Source organism: Sinocyclocheilus grahami, unplaced genomic scaffold (genome assembly GCF_001515645.1).
Source record: "Sinocyclocheilus grahami isolate Dianchi unplaced genomic scaffold, SAMN03320097.WGS_v1.1 scaffold479.1, whole genome shotgun sequence".
NCBI classification, from domain to species: domain Eukaryota; kingdom Metazoa; phylum Chordata; class Actinopteri; order Cypriniformes; family Cyprinidae; genus Sinocyclocheilus; species Sinocyclocheilus grahami.
Window position 1 is genome coordinate 373,791 of NW_015505658.1, and position 18,828 is coordinate 392,618.

At 36.6% G+C, this 18,828-nt stretch overlaps 1 protein-coding gene across 1 annotated transcript in view; it reads left to right on the forward strand.

Annotated features, from left to right (window-relative positions):
- Positions 1-18,828, forward strand: part of babam2 (BRISC and BRCA1 A complex member 2) — an 89,509-nt gene that overhangs the window by 13,955 nt on the left and 56,726 nt on the right. The gene's annotated exons all lie outside the window — the stretch shown is intronic.

Here is an 18,828-nt window from a genome sequence, read left to right on the forward strand (position 1 = left end):
AAAGTGTCCTTCTTCTAGTGCCGATTTTAGGATTGCACAATTAGCAACAGAGGAGGTGCTTGTGCAGAACCCCCTCAAAAACAACCATCCAGATAGAAAACTCACTAGGCTTCGAAACATTCATTCGTTCTTTTTTTTTATTATTAATGTTGGTTTGTTTTTTGTTAGGGTTAGGGGGTTAGGGATATCATTTTTGGCATAAAAGAGCCACTGTGTTACTGTGCTACACAAACAGTGTGCCGCATGCTTAGCATTTGTGTGTTCTGTGTGGGGTCAGATTGTTTAATTTCCAAATAAATAGATCATGATCCTCAAATAAATGTGGAGAGTTTCAATAATTAAATTAAGTTCACAAATAAACAAAATACAATTGTCAAAGAAAAAATGACCGTAATTATATTGGCTGTAGCTAGAACGTGCTGCGATTGTTCAAAGCATTGTCTTGTTATCTGATTGGCTTGAGTAGACGGTGGGAGGAGTCCCATCTATTTGTGGATTTGTGAACACATCTTGACGCTAGAAATGTTTCCAAATCTACAGAAGTATGTGGTGATTCATAAATGCAGGAAGCAATCCACAAATGTGTCCTGTGGACAGGGTTATTATAGTTAACTATAATAGTTAACTATGGTTGTTATTGTAGTTAACTATAATAACCATTAAAAAAATCTTACTTGGAAATAAAAATCAACTTAAAATAAAATATAACAAATATTGATTAACTTTAAAGTTATATATTTTCATTGATCTATCTATTTATTTGCAGATTGTAACCTAATTGTTTTGGAAATATGCAACAAATCTAAGTTATGTTATGCGTCAGTTATTGGTCAGAGACATAGTGTAACGAACTGTTTCAGGTGCACTTGAGAAATTTCACAGAACCACAGCATTCTTGATAGGTTGTTCTGCCTCTCAAATTGTGCATTGTTAAACACTCTCCTTCCAAATGAGTGACAATCAAATCTGTTATTACAAGCAATCAATAGGTCAGACCCAATAAGAAACCAGGCATGAGCCATTACCTTCTTTTTTTCTTGATCATTTTTATTATATCCCTGTTATACATGAGTGTTTTGTAGTCACATTGTGAGAAAAACATAGCAACAGATTCCACTGACCATTGTCAATCGCATCCAAAATAAAAGTTTACTGTGTATTTTTATTATATACATATATATATATATATATATATATATATATAAATACACACACATGCATGTATATCTTTAAGAAAAATTGTATATTTGTATGTTAAATATATTTATATATAATATAAATTATATAAATATATACATGTAAATATTTTCAAAATATTTAATGTATGAGTGTGTATTTATATATACATAATAAATATACACCGTAAACACACATATTATGTAAGTAAAAACTTTTATTTTGGATGTGATTAATCGCGATTAATCGTTTGACAGCACTAATTGCAGTAAATTCTATTCTATTCTATTCTATTCTATTCATAGGCCAAATTTACTGGCATCTCAAATGGGCCCACCAGATTCCTCTTGTGGTGTGTTAAATTACTCAGACTTCTAATTATTAATAATAATTCATCGTATGGGTTTGTTCCTTAGAGATGATGCTTGCAAGGGAGACAGAGTTTGTGCAAGACATGGTCTAGATTCGTCTGGACTCTGTTGTTAAGACTCCTCATACCCTGATTGCTTAAAACTGTCCTCCAGGCTATTTTGAAGGAGGAACGGAATGAAAAAAAATCCCCTGCTTATGTCAGAGTCTGTGAGATGGTGACTATTGCTCACCGTCTCTTGAATGCAGCTGAAAACATGTGGGGGGAAGCACCTCTATGCTGCCAAGGCTGCACTCTGCCCATGTGTTTGCTTTGTGTTTTAGCTTCTTCGTTATGGCGGGTGTGTGTGTGCAGCCATTTGGTTTCTTTTCCAGGGATATTTTCTTTGCATGGTTTATGGTTTGCAGCCACTCACCCTCTGTCTTGTTCTTCATCCTGTTTATTCTGCACTAAGTTGGATTTTTTTTTTTTATGTGTAACCAAACATGAATGATCCAAAATGCCTGGGGATATTAATATGCCACATCATAGGCAAACATAAAGTCTTAAAACAGGAATACATTTGTTGTATAGGTTCTTATTCTGATTTGTTCATCTTATTTGCTTTCGTTCTTCCCGGTTCTGCTGCTTTAATTCGGCTGTCAGTGCGTCCCATGCAAACTGATCATTTTCACATTGGCATGTGAGAGACTCAAGATCAACAATGACCTCTTGTGTCCCGATCGTTCACACCTCAATATGCAGCTGTGTTCCAAAATCTAACGAGCTGATTTGCTGTCTACTGCCTATAAACATATTCCTTTTTCGAGACCCAGGGTGGCCTCGCAATTTGTTCTAAATGGCAGAGCAGTAGAATAAAGAAGTCGTTCTGTTTAGTTGTGATATATTATGCACGTTTGTGAAAAATGTAGTTTAAATAGGTTTTGTAGGTAAGGATGGTAGCATGTTGCTCCGCTAACGACAAAACAACTGTTATGTTTAATAATTCTAATTTTCACATCACCAGCGCTCAGATGCTGGACACAGGCTTGTTTTCCAGTTACATGGAATATTGCAGAGATTTCACACTGCTTTGAGGAATTTCTGATGTCTCAGCAAAGCTTGGGGTTGTTTACGTGAACAGCTGACACCAGAAGATTTACTAAGGTGTGAAAAGAAATGTTACAAGAGTGTTTTCATAATTTCTCATTTTAAAGTCTATTAATGTAGGTTCCTTTTACTAGTTTTTAAAGTTTTTCAATTTCAAGGCATCAGTGATCTGTTACAAGATACACAAGGACAAAATGCATTTGATGCCATTGTTGTTAAACTATTGTGCACGAATACAAATGAGACTTTTATCATATTTTAGCCAAATATGAAAGAAATGCAATGCAGTACACCGTAAACAGTAGAGATGTCCTGATGCTTCTTTGTAATTTGCTGTTAGGATTGGCATTGTGATTTATTATCCTCAAGTACGGGCACACATTACTTATAACAATATGACTAGGCAGATATTGTGTTGATACCACAGAGATCACAAGTTTGATTTGGCTAGCTGTGAAAGCACTGCATGAAACAAAATATGACTCAGCTAGCTCCAAACAGCTCTGTAGCAATTTCATTCAGATGCTTTTCATTCAAATAGCAGTCAGCACCTGAGAAGCTCAAGCCTTGGCACGTTCATGAATGAAGGTCAAAGAGTGCACTACGGTGCAGACATCTATGCCGTATACAATTTTAGAAAGCATGAAGAGTCAGAATTTGTGTACAAAATTAGATAGGCCACTCATCAAAAATTATCCAGAGCATCTTGCATTGCATTCAATGCTGTATTCAATGCTATTAGATTTTATTGATGATATGAAATTGTGGTCTTAACCCATTTAAATAGACAGGAGGACATACATGACTGAAGTAGCTCCCCAACATTGACCACTGAGGGGGCATTAATTGTGTGAAAACTTCAAAACATATACATTAAAATAAGGTTTTTAAAATCGCAATGCAGTTTGTCCATCATTAGCTGGAGAACCATAGAGATTCATTGTCAGACTAGCCACAGCCAATCCTGTAGACTAATGTAACATTAACCCAAAGTGATTCAGCATGCTGTGAAGAGGGCCAAAAAGGATACTTTATTCCAGTCTTACTTAATTTCTATAACCAGACCATTCACTTGCACAACTTTGCGGAAAATGTATGATTAAGTGACGGTGCTTCCCTGAATGTACCTTTGGGATCAGGAAGCCAGACCTCAATTAGCACTTAAGGAAAGAAACTACAGGCAAAAATGTTATTTTAATGCACTTTATCTCTTTGCTTCTGTAGATTTTAATTACAATACAATTACAATCCTTAGACTAAAAATTCAATGTTTTGTTGTAACTAAATTGTTATATTTTCATTTGATAACATTTTAAAATCTGACTAAATTGTTAATGTTTTATTAACTCGTTTCATCAGACATCATTTTTTTATGATCAATTTGTATTCAAATCAAAAACTCTAAATCCAGAAAAAATACAATGAAAAACACAGCATTTAGGGAAAAATAAAATGGATTTCACGTTGCTAGTTTTATGTGAGGCTCAGACCAAAATGTAACTTGTATTTGTTTGTGTACGTTAAAATATGGTGCATAAAGACAAGGCATCAGTAGGCGCATTTCCATTACCCTTCAAATTGCACAAATTGAAATTGCGAATTGAAAATACACTTAATGGAAACGCGTCAATTTCGCAAAAACGGCCATATATCACAAACAAGTTTTTTACGCTCACATGAGGTGGTTTTTCAGGCAATGCGAAAAAGGAATAATTCGCAAAACTTACAGGTCACATGGCATATGTAAAAAGTCATATGATCATTCTTCAATGTACTATAACCTCCAAGAAACACTTCATGCTTGGCCGCTCTCCAGTATAGGGCTTTCCCTACCATTAATGCTTAGACAATTTACACTGCACACGTCTGCGGTGCAGTGTGGCTCTGATACGGCCACTGAAGCTGATTGCGGCCACTCTAGTCAATGCTTGCGTTTTTTCCAGCCACGCCATGCACGTTTCTGAAGCGGCTCTCTGTGCTGCTTCTGTAAAGATACACGCATACGCCTCCTTTGAATAAATATAGCCAAAATCCCACCAAAATCCATTGCTATGACTTATCGCGAGAGGCAAAAGGTTACATTTTAGTCGCATAACATTGGTTAATGGGTCATTTCGCAATACTTTTTTATCGACATTTATAAAACATCGCCAAGGTTTTGCGCAAATCTGTAATGGAAACACGCCTAGTGATCTGTTACAAGATACACAAGGACCAGTGGCATTTGATGCCATTGGTGTTAAATGTGCACAAATGCAAATAAGACTAAAATAATTGCAATGCAATACACCATAAAGAGTAGAGATGTCCTGATGCTTCTTTGTAATTTGCTCTTAAAATTGGCATTGTAATTTAATATCCTCAATACGGGCACACATTGCTTATGACTAAAGGCAGAGATTGTGTTGATTCCACAGAGATCACAAGTTTTATTTGGCTTGCTGTGAAAGCAAAATTAGTTATTTCTCATGCACTGTGCTATAAATCTCCACTTCGTGTACCCCTTACACACCAGGGGTTTGTTCATATAACATTTGCCTGATTTTATGCACCATTTTATACCTAAAAACATGATGAAAATTTTTTTTCTGCCTGTTGACAGTATATTCTGATTTATGGAGTGATTAAAAAGAGATATCCATATTCACCTCTCTGAGAACTATAATGTGCCAATAAAATAAAACAATATTTAGATTTCTGTTCTTGAAATGTAAGCAGATTAGTGCGTATTTAATTAGAAAATGCCTCATTTGCGTGAAGCATAAAACAAAGTATAACCCTCCTTTTCTATAACCAAATCAAAAATATTATGTCTGTTATTATGTCTCCTGTTCCTGAAGAGCAGAATAAGAGTAAAAGTAAGGATGCCTCAGTTTAGTGTCTCTAATTAACCTCCGTCAAACACTAACAGTGCTGCAGCAGCACACTACAGAGCTTTGCTACTTTTGATTTTAATTAGTGGCTTTTCTGGCCGTTGAGGAAAGAGCAGCTAATTGTGGTGAGGTGGCTGAGACAGTAGTCTAAGCTCCGGGATGGAACATCTGACGTTAGCCATGGGAAAACTGGAAAGATCAAAGCCCTCTCAGTTTAAGTTTCACCGGGCTTCGGAGAATCGGGGCTGCAGTCTAGACAGCAAACATCTCAGCCTGTGGTGATGTCTTGTTTAGGCTTATATTAATGATTCATGCAACGCATAATCCTGCTATATTCCACGTTTTTGTGTGACCTTGTTTCGACCGCGGTGCAACCCACGCTCTATTAAAGGGTTTCATGTTTAAAAAGGCATCGTAACTTAATATCATAGTGTGACTGTTGAATTGTTTGAATGGTGTATGGTTTAAAGAATAACACCACATTACAGAACAAGTGAAGCATAGAGTCAAGATACAGGCGTTTTTTCACTGTACAAGTACTTTTAAACTATAATCAGCAGATTGGCATTAGGTAATGTGTCTTTCACTTCATATTCTGTGATATATTTTAGAATTAGGTCAGTGTTTACACCACATATGAATGTGGCCCAAATCAGATTTTTTGTTTTGTTTTGTTTTTCTGGTGAATGGTAATAATTACTTTTTGTCTTCAGATCTTGGCCATGCCAGTTGTCATAATAAATTACATTAATTAATTAATTTATTTATTTATTCATTAATTTATTGTCAGGTCAGAATTCTTGCAATGTTTTTTTTACTTGAATTATTATTATTATTTTAATGTTTATAATTTTAATGTTTACATCTTTATAACTCAAAATTCGTCTATAATAATAAATATATTGTGTTAGACTTTTGTTTAAATGGAAAATCTAAATTGGTCACTATGTGTTGCGTCTATGTAAATGTTGTACTTTTTTTTTTTAAATAGTGTTAACTTAATTTCTTTTAATGACGCAGTAGCTCAATGAATTTAGGAAGGTTTAGTATTATAGGGATACAATAATTGAATATTGTGTCATGCCTGTATGCTTTATTCTTATGTTATGGATTAAAGTACCTGTCATTTGCCCCTCTCCCTTCCTCTGGATACATCATTTCCCATCAGTCCCCATGGATGGATATTTAATTGGAATTGCCTTCAAGTTTTTCTAGGCCTGCTTCTGGCAATCACACCGGCAGTTTTATTTTTTTACGAGTCACTTGGCATTATGGGAAGGATATAGCATTGACAATAGAGAGGCAGCAGGGGTTGTGTTTTGGCATGGCTTGAATACACCGTTCATACTGACCAGGAAACTGCCGGGAAGTGTATCAGCCAGGGAGATTTTGGAAACAACCAGAGGACACCAATGGCGGGGTACAGAAGTGTTAATGTGCACACTGTTATCTCTTTATAATTTAGTGACGGTTGATTCTGGTAAAATTATTGAGATTGCATTGTTTTATTCTGATGAACTTTATCTATATGGCTTTGTTTTTCTGAAATGTCTGCCAGGCAAGAAGACAGAAAAAAAAACCCAGAATGAATTCCAAGTGGAAAAAACACAGTTCACACAAGACGTACTTTGTATTACACTTAGTCATGCAGTCTGTATTAAGACCCTGTCATACTAGCTTGACAAATATTTTCACAGCCTTTCACTTTCAGATATATATCTTTTTTTTTGGTTTCATTTAAACTCGTTTAATGGGACCTTCTCCAGCCTCTTAAATTTGCCCATCTGGAGTTTCCAAACATATTGCAACACTCTGTCCTGTCTCCGGCCCTGTTTGCATCTAGGTCTCTTACACACCAGGAATTCTGCTTTGAACAGTGGTTTTTAAGTGTTTAAAGTATTAATTGTAAATATCCGCGTTTAGCCTGCACCTGAACCATGAGTGCACTTTGCGAAAAAACCCTCAACTGCCATAAATCCAGACATATGCAGGAGCATAGAGGCACCTCGGCACCGTTTGCTGACATTAAGTGCAATAATCCCCTGCAGGCCTCACAGAAAAACCGGTTTACTAACAGTTACAAAGCACTATTTCAGGTTTAGTGTAGTTTACGCTCACTTCATGGTAAACTAAACAATAAGGTTATATGCAGCAGTAAAGCCATACAAATTAACTACACTTACTGTACTGTCGCTTTTCTAAGAAAGCATTCTTGCAATTTTCACTTAGTGGGCAATAAAATGAGTGGGGGAAAAAATCTTACAGATTTACTGTGAAGGGCTTAGAGACTTAAAAATGATTTACTGTTGTCCATCATGGAAAGGAAATGGAGAATTGAATGCTCTGTGGTGGATGCAGTAAAACATGGTTTTAATATAATCTGCTGTTGCCTCCTGCTGAAGGAACACCTCATGTCCCGCTACACAACAATGCAATGCAGGGTGACCGTATACAGAGGCAGGCAAACCTGGGCACACTTAACAACCATTTCCTCTTCCTTCCTGTTCTGCTAAAGCAAATCCCAAAGTTAATGCAGCTATTACTGGCAAAGCCATTGACAGAAATGGAAATATGGAAATATATTTTTTGTATGTTTGTGGGTGGCTCACAATCTTATTGTAATCCAGTGGTAATGCTTTGTTTAGGAGCGTGTATTTTGTATAATTATGAATAAATATTAATGTGAAGCCATTTTTTTTCCCCCACTTGGGAAATTCTCTTCCCTGTTTCGGTTATCTGTACATAGTTGGATAGATGCATATTCATTTTGCATCCCTGTTACTCATTTTGGTTTAGATTGAATTTATTTATTCTTGAAGTTTGTGCATTTTATTCCATTAATTTAGTATGATAATGTATTATTACATTATTTAAATATCTATTGATAGAAAAAAAATGGAAGTTTAGGCACCTGCTTTCATTTTGTTTGGAAAAAGTATACTTTTCTGTAGAGTTTCAATGCCTATTTTGTACCCTTTTTGTGGGAAGTGCCTTCTCTTTTTTTATTTGAAGCAGCATCATGTTCATGTGAAGAGAACATTCTGGACCTCATCAGCCAAGTCCCTTTGAACACATGACAAAATCAATTTAGTGTGATCTTAAACTTGGCACACTTTAGACACTCTTCATGAGGAAAACTGAACACTTGCCCACACTCGAATTAGACGCTAGCTCAGATTAATTTAATACTCAAAATATTTTTCCTCTTTAATTTTCTGCTCAAGTTTGTTGCTATTTATTGGGGCTGATTGCCAGCGGCACAACAAATTATATTAAGGTGCTTAAATAATGGCTGTGTCCTAAAGAATTATCTCTGAATTTCAGATGACAGCTCTTCTTTTAGACTTTTGACGAAGCATTTTGAAAACAGAAACCAGTATTAAAGAGTTCAACCTCAAGACCTTGCATTACATTTTCTCCCTTTTGACAGTTTTGTGCCTGTTTCTTTTTGCGAAATTTTAAAAGTTATAAGCTTGTTGCAGAAGGCATCAATCTACCCAATCCAGAAAATCCTCTGAGGTTTTATCAACAAACTCCCATCTTTTAATATGTTTACCAACAGATTTTGTTGAGACTGATGCATTATTATGTGGAAAGCCACTGTCAGGGCAGCTCTTTCTGTTTCTGTGTGTGTGTGTGTGTGTGTGTGTGTGTGTGTGTGTGCGTTCACGTGTGTGGGAGGTTTGCTCTGAAGGTGAAGTCCTGGGTGTGCCTCTCGGGCGTTACTGAACCCGGAGGCGTCACACCCACGGCACATCAACCTCGGCCCAGCTCTGACAGATCAGCTTACAGGAACTTGCACTCCCCTCTTAAAATGCTCCCAGTGTGGCCACATAGTAACAGTGTAACAAAAAGACTAAAGATCTGCAGAGCAGAGAAAAATATCAGCTTTTTAATATTTATTATTATTATAAATTTTTTTTTTTTACTTTTACTTTGTGTCAGTGTGCCCAGTGCATTAAACTCTACAGCAAAGTGTCAAGCTATGTTGTAATTCAGAAAAACTGAATTAGTAAAAAACTAGCCTATCTGTTAAAATATACTTATATATAGTTTATATCAATGCAACCACCAGAAAATTTATGTTGTAATTTAAGTGACTGATATCACAGCTGTGGTTGCCTGAATTTTATCATAAAAATATGGTAGCATTATTTTCATTAACTGAAATAATGTTATTATACAGAACTGCTAAACTCTGTTTTACCTTCATAATAAGCTGACAATCACCTTAAAAACACAGACTGTAAAGAGAAAGCCACATGAAAGTTAAAGTTCATCACTGCTAGCTTTTCCACAAGCTATACAGAAGGTGCAGTGTAGGAAAAAAAAAAGAAACGGTTATTTCAGTAAAAAATAAACATCAAATGTGAGCTGTCACACAGAGAATTGCGGGAATGTAAATTTGTATTTTTTACTGTAAATTATAAGTGTAGCAAACGTTTGTAGTCACAGGAAGAAGGAGGCGGGAACCGGCGGACATTTAAACAAACTTTAATAATAAAATAAACAAACACAAAATAGCGCAACAGCCCAAACAAAACCAAAACACAAAATAAACTCCAGGCCTGGTCCTCTCACTCTTTCACTGTTGTCACTCCTACTTTTATCCTTCCGGAGCTCCTCCGTGAGACTCGAGACCGGTGAGTGGTGCAGGTGTCGCGCATTAGCAATTACTCCACCGGCCTCGCTCCGTTCCCACGGCTCTCGGCCCCGCCCCTCTCGTCACAATAAGATTACTTTTTTTTCTCTCTTTCAAAAACTACACATTTAGCAGTATTTTACAGTAAAATTACATCTAAGTTCTCATTAGTTCTATTGCAGCTTTTCACAATTGCCGTAGCATTTTTAAATAGTCTTTTATGAAATTTACAATCATATTATGTTATAAAAGAATAAAGTTGGTTTTTACTATGAGGAGGTCATTCATTGCAAATGAATAGATTTAAACACCTTTTGTTGTCTCTCTTTTGGAATTTAATTTTTTTTCCCTTGAGGTCAATTTGCAATTTGTTGTTTTTGTGTAATGTGTGTAATGATGAGATGTTGCAAAATGAAGACTGCTTTGTCCTTTCTCTTAGTAAGAAGTAGTTTCCAGGCAGACAGGACTTGGAGTGACTCAGAAAGAGTGTAAATATTGCATCACTGTACACTCTCAGAAAAAAAGGTACAAAAGTTGTCACTGGGGCACACCTTTGTACCCGAAGAGTCCATATTAGTACCTTAAAGGTACATATTAGTACCTAACGTGTACATATTAGTACTTAAAAGGTACAAAAGTGTGCGTTTTGAAAAGGTACCGCCCCAGTGACAACCTTTGTACCTTTTTTTCTGAGAGTGTACCTACATAGGCCTTTTGTTTTATGGCACGTATCTAGCATTTTGTGACCAACTGCTGTCTCGATTGTATTGTCTGGGGAGCATAAAGTGGCAGAGACTCTCCAGGGGCCCTGGTACTGTAAGTCCAAACACAGTTCCTCTGACACAGCACATTCCTGAAGTCGGCTTTCCTTCATTTTCTTCATCCTCAACTCTCCTCGGGCTGTTTATTGCTTCATCCTAAAACATACCTAAACAATATCCAACTTGTTTTCCGTCGCCCTCTCATTACGGGAATCCTGTTGTTGCTGGTAACCGTAGACAGCCCAGGACGATGAGGTCATTGCTGGTGTAAGCGTCCTGCCTCTGCCCCAGCTTCCTCTCCCGGCAGAAAGGATGAGCCCTTCCCTCTCCAAAACAATGGCATCTTTCTCCTTGCTCAGATTGATCTGTAGAGAGACGTACAGAAAAGTGGCCAGACGGACAGAGGTCGGACTGAGAAACCAGACTGTTATTGTCATCTTTTCTAACCATTCAGTGCTTAACTCTTTCTTGTTGATGCGGCATGCAAATAACTCTGACATTTGACCCTTGCGATCTCAAAACAGATCGATTTTAAAATAGAGCAGTGACTGATAAAAAGTGGCTAATGGAGACGGCTTGTGTATGTGAACCACTGTGGTTATGTCATCATCAGCTGGCTCATAGTGTTTCTGGCATGGGTTTAGCTGCTGAATGCCTCAGATGTTTTCTGGGGTCATTTATACTCAGTATTTGTGAAAAGCCATCAAATGAGAGGTTGTACTTCACACAACTGTCAAGCTTTCATATAAAATGATGTCATTCAGAATTCCTTAAAAAAAAACACAATGTCGTGGAAAAGTCAGAATGCTCTTTGGTTTTCTTGTGATTCTCTGATCATGTTACAGATCCTAGTATAATGTTCCAGTTAATGGAAAAAAAACCATCTCTTAAACATCTTTATAACTGAATAATCTAGGGTGTGAATCTTTGGGTAGACAGCGAAGCTGATTCAGGAATGATTTTTGCAGATTCAGAATGATTCAATTTGATTTGGATTAATTATTTTATTCAAAGTGTGTTAATAGTAGGGATGGGGGATATGACCAAAATCTTAACAGTTTGATGCCAATTCTTGATAACATTTAAAAAAAATACTAGTCTAATATAAGTCGGAACAAAGAAACAAATGACAAAGGACAAATGCATAACATAGAACAAAGATACAAATGAAATAAGGTATGTCAGTCTTACAATAGTAGAGATACACAAATTTTATAAAGTAAGAAAGTACAATTTCTTAACAGAGATTGACGATGTATGGATTTGTAGATGGAATTTCTGATATTTCCAGTGTATCAGATGAACATAAATTGATCCTTAATAAAGCTACAAAAGTCAGTTAAGAGCAGTGAGTGATTTTTTTTCTTTTTCTTTTGTTGTTTGATTAACATTAAGGACATGGGTGACATTAAGGGGGGCAATTGCCCCCACAAATTGTTAGTCATGGAATCCCTGATGTCGGCCCCGCAGCAATTGGAGCGCTTATGTTACGTGAATCATCTCATGACTAAGTGCAGACGCAATGTAAATAAGAGATTCATTGTGCAGTTTAGAGAGCTTCATTGATTATAACGGAACTTTGTAAGATCGCGATGAACGAAGATGAGTGACGCTTTTTAGTGATAAAGGGAGCAAGCTTTGCGCACTTTCTAGGGTATAATCCATTCAGAATTTGTATGAAACTTTAGTTTTTCGGACACATAGGCTATACGCTGCAAAGTTTCGGGAATGGCATCCGCATAGGGTAACGCGGGGTTAGTTGTAACACACGTGGTTTTAATATTTCCACACATGCTAGCATAACAAAATTTATGGGATTTACTAGTTGCCATGTCAACACTATATAGAGAAAAAATATTTTGAAGATATTGCTGAACATTTATTTTACCATAGTAAAAGTACATTTCTGGCTTAAGTAAATTTTTCATCTCAGTTTTTAGTATTCATTTAAAATGAGACAAATCTGCTATTATTTTAATCTCCAATCTGTTATTTATCAGATTAGATGTTTTAATACTTCGCTAACTAGCAGAAGACACTAACCAATTTTTAATTCCAGTTGCACAGATGGGGCACGTTGTAACACTGCGTTACAGTGTGCTATTCTATGACATTAGCAATGTAATTTACACTATTTACGTTAATGTATTTTAATGAGAAACCATGAGGAATAGGGGAATAAAGACTGACAGTCAATATTTAATGCTCAGAAGTGTATTATTTCAAGAAATGTAAAGCATGTTTGCTCATTTATGTGGGCCATCCCAAGCATGGTTGCAATTTGTTCATTGTCAAACTCACAAACTAAAAAAGTTAAAGCTGCAGTCCGTAAGTTTTGCCTCTTTGTCGCCATCTCTGTTTGAAAACCTGGAATTGCAGCTGGGTGCGGAATTATCTAGCTTGTGTGGGTTGAGCTCCAGCGCGGATGAATCTAATGAATGATCAGTTGAATCTTAATGTTCTGAAGAGTATGTGTGGCAGTCAGTCACCGCTCCGGTGTGGATATTTACTGTACTTCGTAATCACAGATTCTAGCCTACATCTTGGAATATGACCCAAATAAGAATTTTCACCATATATTGCCATCTGAACAAGTAAGTAACACATCTGCCACTTTTGTTCTGACCACCTGAGGAAAAAAGCATTACCATAAATCTCGCTACCAATGGTGATTAAATCTAAAGATCGGTTAGCTCATATCACATCAAACCGTTCAAATTATTATTATTGTTATACTTTATTCTCAAATGATTAATGTTAACAACATCAGCATTGGTGACTATGAGTATAGTGTGTATTAGCGTGTGGATTTCAATTTCTGCACAGTCTAATCTAATTGTCATACTCTTCGAATTTAATAGTAAGAAATTCTTTTAACCCAAAAAGCAAGTTATGCTCCCTTCGAACTGGATTTCTTTAAAAATACAAATCTTTGTAATCCCAGGATATCTGTAATCAGAAGCACATTTATAACTGAAATATAATTTAATTTCATTCACATGTTTCATAAACACATAATCCTTTATGGATTACAATCCGCCATCAGAATTATACATTTAATTAGTCTGGCTGCTGTGAGAAAAGGCTATAAACAATCGGCCACCTGCAGGATCCTCACATGCGATAGCCTAGTAGCCGGGACAACTTCTTTGTTTACAGAACATGCTAGCATAACAAAATTTATGGGATTTACTAGTTGCCATGTCAACACTATATAGAGAAAAAATATTTTGAAGATATTGCTGAACATTTATTTTACCATAGTAAAAGTACATTTCTGGCTTAAGTAAATTTTTCATCTCAGTTTTTAGTATTCATTTAAAATGAGACAAATCTGCTATTATTTTAATCTCCAATCTGTTATTTATCAGATTAGATGTTTTAATACTTCGCTAACTAGCAGAAGACACTAACCAATTTTTAATTCCAGTTGCACAGATGGGGCACGTTGTAACACTGCGTTACAGTGTGCTATTCTATGACATTAGCAATGTAATTTACACTATTTACGTTAATGTATTTTAATGAGAAACCATGAGGAATAGGGGAATAAAGACTGACAGTCAATATTTAATGCTCAGAAGTGTATTATTTCAAGAAATGTAAAGCATGTTTGCTCATTTATGTGGGCCATCCCAAGCATGGTTGCAATTTGTTCATTGTCAAACTCACAAACTAAAAAAGTTAAAGCTGCAGTCCGTAAGTTTTGCCTCTTTGTCGCCATCTCTGTTTGAAAACCTGGAATTGCAGCTGGGTGCGGAATTATCTAGCTTGTGTGGGTTGAGCTCCGGCGCGGCTCCAGCGCGGATGAATCTAATGAATGATCAGTTGAATCTTAATGTTCTGAAGAGTATGTGTGGCAGTCAGTCACCGCTCCGGTGTGGATATTTACTGTACTTCGTAATCACAGATTCTAGCCTACATCTTGGAATATGACCCAAATAAGAATTTTCACCATATATTGCCATCTGAACAAGTAAGTAACACATCTGCCACTTTTGTTCTGACCACCTGAGGAAAAAAGCATTACCATAAATCTCGCTACCAATGGTGATTAAATCTAAAGATCGGTTAGCTCATATCACATCAAACCGTTCAAATTATTATTATTGTTATACTTTATTCTCAAATGATTAATGTTAACAACATCAGCATTGGTGACTATGAGTATAGTGTGTATTAGCGTGTGGATTTCAATTTCTGCACAGTCTAATCTAATTGTCATACTCTTCGAATTTAATAGTAAGAAATTCTTTTAACCCAAAAAGCAAGTTATGCTCCCTTCGAACTGGATTTCTTTAAAAATACAAATCTTTGTAATCCCAGGATATCTGTAATCAGAAGCACATTTATAACTGAAATATAATTTAATTTCATTCACATGTTTCATAAACACATAATCCTTTATGGATTACAATCCGCCATCAGAATTATACATTTAATTAGTCTGGCTGCTGTGAGAAAAGGCTATAAACAATCGGCCACCTGCAGGATCCTCACATGCGATAGCCTAGTAGCCGGGACAACTTCTTTGTTTACAGACGTGACATAATGATGCAGCAGCATGCTCGAATTTCCCGCAAAAACCTACCCGTACCACTCAAATTAGAAAACATTGTTATAAGCTAACCGTTGTGAATCAGGCTAAAGTAAGGCGATAGTTTCGAACACTGACTGGTTATGTACTTGCTCAAATATTGATTTCTGATCATTTTTAAAGGGGTCATATGATGCTGCTAAAAAGAACATTATTTTGTGTATTTGGTGTAATGAAATGTGTTAATGCGGTTTAAAGTTAAAAAAAACATTATTTTCCACATACTGTACATTATTGTTTCTCCTCGATGCCCCGCCTTTTTGAAACGCGTCGATTTTTACAAAGCTCATCGGTCTGAAAAGCGAGGTGTGCTGTGATTAAGCCAGCTATCCAGTGTGTTGTGATTGGCCGAATACCTCAAGTGTGTGACGGAAATGTTACGCCCCTCACCATACTGATGCCGTGTCCGGCCGGAGCGACGAGACAAAAACATTAAAACCCATTACAAACGAGGCGTTTGTTGCATCCAGTGGGGACATAATTACTGATTATAATGACTTGTACTGTCTTCTTACGCGTTGCGTTGCATCGCGCCGCGTAAAACTAAACCCTGTCTGCATTTGTGATCGGAGAAATGACAAACAACAATTGCTACTCTACATTGCTCAAAACTCGCATTTGAATCATCAGTGGCAAATCTTTTAAATGAAAACGTACTTACAGACTGTGAGTCAGAACTGCCGGCATTGTAGTCTACTCTCTCAGGATCAGTAAACAGTCCTCCATAAAATGTGCTGCACACATCTGGATATTTGGGTTAAACTGTTCTGGAACAGTGTTGTAAATACAACTTAACCACTGATTTGTGGTCGTGTCCTCTTTTGGAAGACCAAACAAAGTAGTTTCGTTTTCACAACGAAAAACACGGCGGCCTAGCGTGAGCGGAAGCCAGGCTAGAATGAGCTGAAGTCGGGCTACAGTGAGCAGAGGTGGCGGGGTCGAGAACGGCGCGCCCGGCTGGACTCCGCTTCGTCATTTCACCGTGGATATCATCCTCTTTTGGAAGGCCAAACAAAGTAGTTTCGCTTTCACAACGAAGCACACAGCGTCTTCATGACATGGCGGCAGCGGCAACAATACTACAGTGAGAATAAAAGTTACGCCTTTCTTTGCATGAACATTTGGGGGGCGTTATGCAAATCTTCCCACATAGTGAGGTAGATATGTGGGGGCGTGTTAGAACGAGCCGTTTTAGGTAGGCGTGGTTAACGCTTAACTTTATAAAGAATATCTCTTTGGCTTTGAGACTTTAGTCTTTGCAACTTTACAAATCTTCTTTATGCACCAAGAGCTTGTAACACTCCAAAGAGAAAGGAAAAATTTAAATCACATCATATGACCCCTTTAACCAAAAAAAAAGTTACGGACTGCAGCTTTAATTATTTTATTTTATTGACAAAATATTTTGGTTTGTCTTGTATATTTTTTTCATTAGATTAGATAATATTTTAAGTTGTCATATGGTCATGTTACAACGTGCACCTCAGATGTTACAATGTACCCACTTACCTAAATGTTGTCACATTTCACTTCCATTTTTTTGAGGGTAAATAAAGAAACATGTATACACTGTAATTATGAAACAAAGTGATGTATTTGTACTAGACAAGTGTAAAATTACTGTGGATAAAAAAATTATATTATGAACCCCATGTGGATTTACACAAACTGAGAAAGTCAAAAAGTGTTACATTGTGCCCCGCTCTCCCCTATTTATGCGGGATTCACTCTTTAAATAGCAGTGATTGGCAACGGACGGAACATAAAATATGTTGATTTAATTCTGGAACCGGTCCTGGCCAAACCTCCACAGACAGCGCATGTCCCGAGCGAGATCTAATTCACGGACCAAAGGCGTGTGTAAACTTTATTGAGACCGAGACATATCAACCAGTTATTTCATTCAATTTCCAGTAACGGACGGTAGAAAGTTCAGCAATGAATGATATGCGATTTATGACAGAATATAGTCCCACAACTGTTTGTTTATTTTTTCCTCACATGTCTCGCCTTTGGTAACAACGATTCAAAACGGAAACATTTAAAGTGACATGGGAAAAAGACACGGAAAACTTCAGTGAACATCAGAAAAGCAGCGTGCACATTTTTGGTTAAAAATGAAAGCTGATCAACTGACAAATGGGAAGCATCATCATTCAAGTCAGCAGGAAGAGCCAAAGCTAGTCCACAGTTTACTAAACGGTGGCAACCACTTTAAGTTATTCTTGACTGTGTTGGATTGACTGCTATGATGCGTTGCAATAGGGTAGGACATTGTTTTGATGCTTACATCCGGGGAAAAAAAATAACTTTTGTTTTTATTTATTTCATACATATATATTTATTTATTTACCCCCCATAAAATGTCGCCCATGATTAAGGACATAGCAGCAGGTTCAGTATATTCAGTTGCTGTCATTTTAAGACCGTATGCACATGTTTACAATTTATGTTTCTTTATTATTATTATTATTATTAGTGAAGGGCTTTCCTAAATAAGCATTGGAACATATTTTGAGTCCTGCAGATGTCCATATTTTGACATAATGATCCACAGACTGTTGGGTAGCTGTCTGCTGTAAAATCCACAACAGTGCAGAAAGTCATTGTAACTGTAAACGGTCAACTGTAAACAATTGATCACCAATCTAAATTTTAAAGTAACAGATGAGACCGTTATGGTCATGTAATTTTTACAGATATGAGCTAGGACATCCTCATCAAGTGTGCCATCTTGAGCAATCCTTCAGTTAACAAGTTGGAGTATTCAGTGTTCAGTTCGCACAGTATTAATTTGAATAATTGATGTATCTAGGCTTGAATGACATTGTAACAGAAATGTGCCTATTAATCTCAAAATGAATCAAGATGCTGATAATCTGAATCTGACTGATTTGTGTCTGGAAATCTGTGCCCTTGTTGTGATTTGATCTTTGTAGTATAGCTGACCACAAAGTATTTAAAATGTATCTTCAGCTTTACCATAGCAGATATCCAACCTGTATTAATGTGATGAATAATATCAGTCTAGTAACACACATGTCTTACTCCCTACCAAGGGGAGTGATGCTGGGCAATGATGTCATCTCAATTTTAAAGTAAAGACTTAAGACATTATCCAGAAAACCACTCCTCGTGTGTGGAAACATTGACTTTCTCATGACCCCCGATCCTGTAAAGAATTAGAAATTCTGTAACAGTGGAACAGTTTTTAGGGTGTTGCAATTCTTAACCAGTAAGGTAAAGACAGCTGTTTAGCCCATGACTCAGTAAAACATTGAGAAGTGTTTCTTAAAGTCAACATGAAACAGAATTTGTAT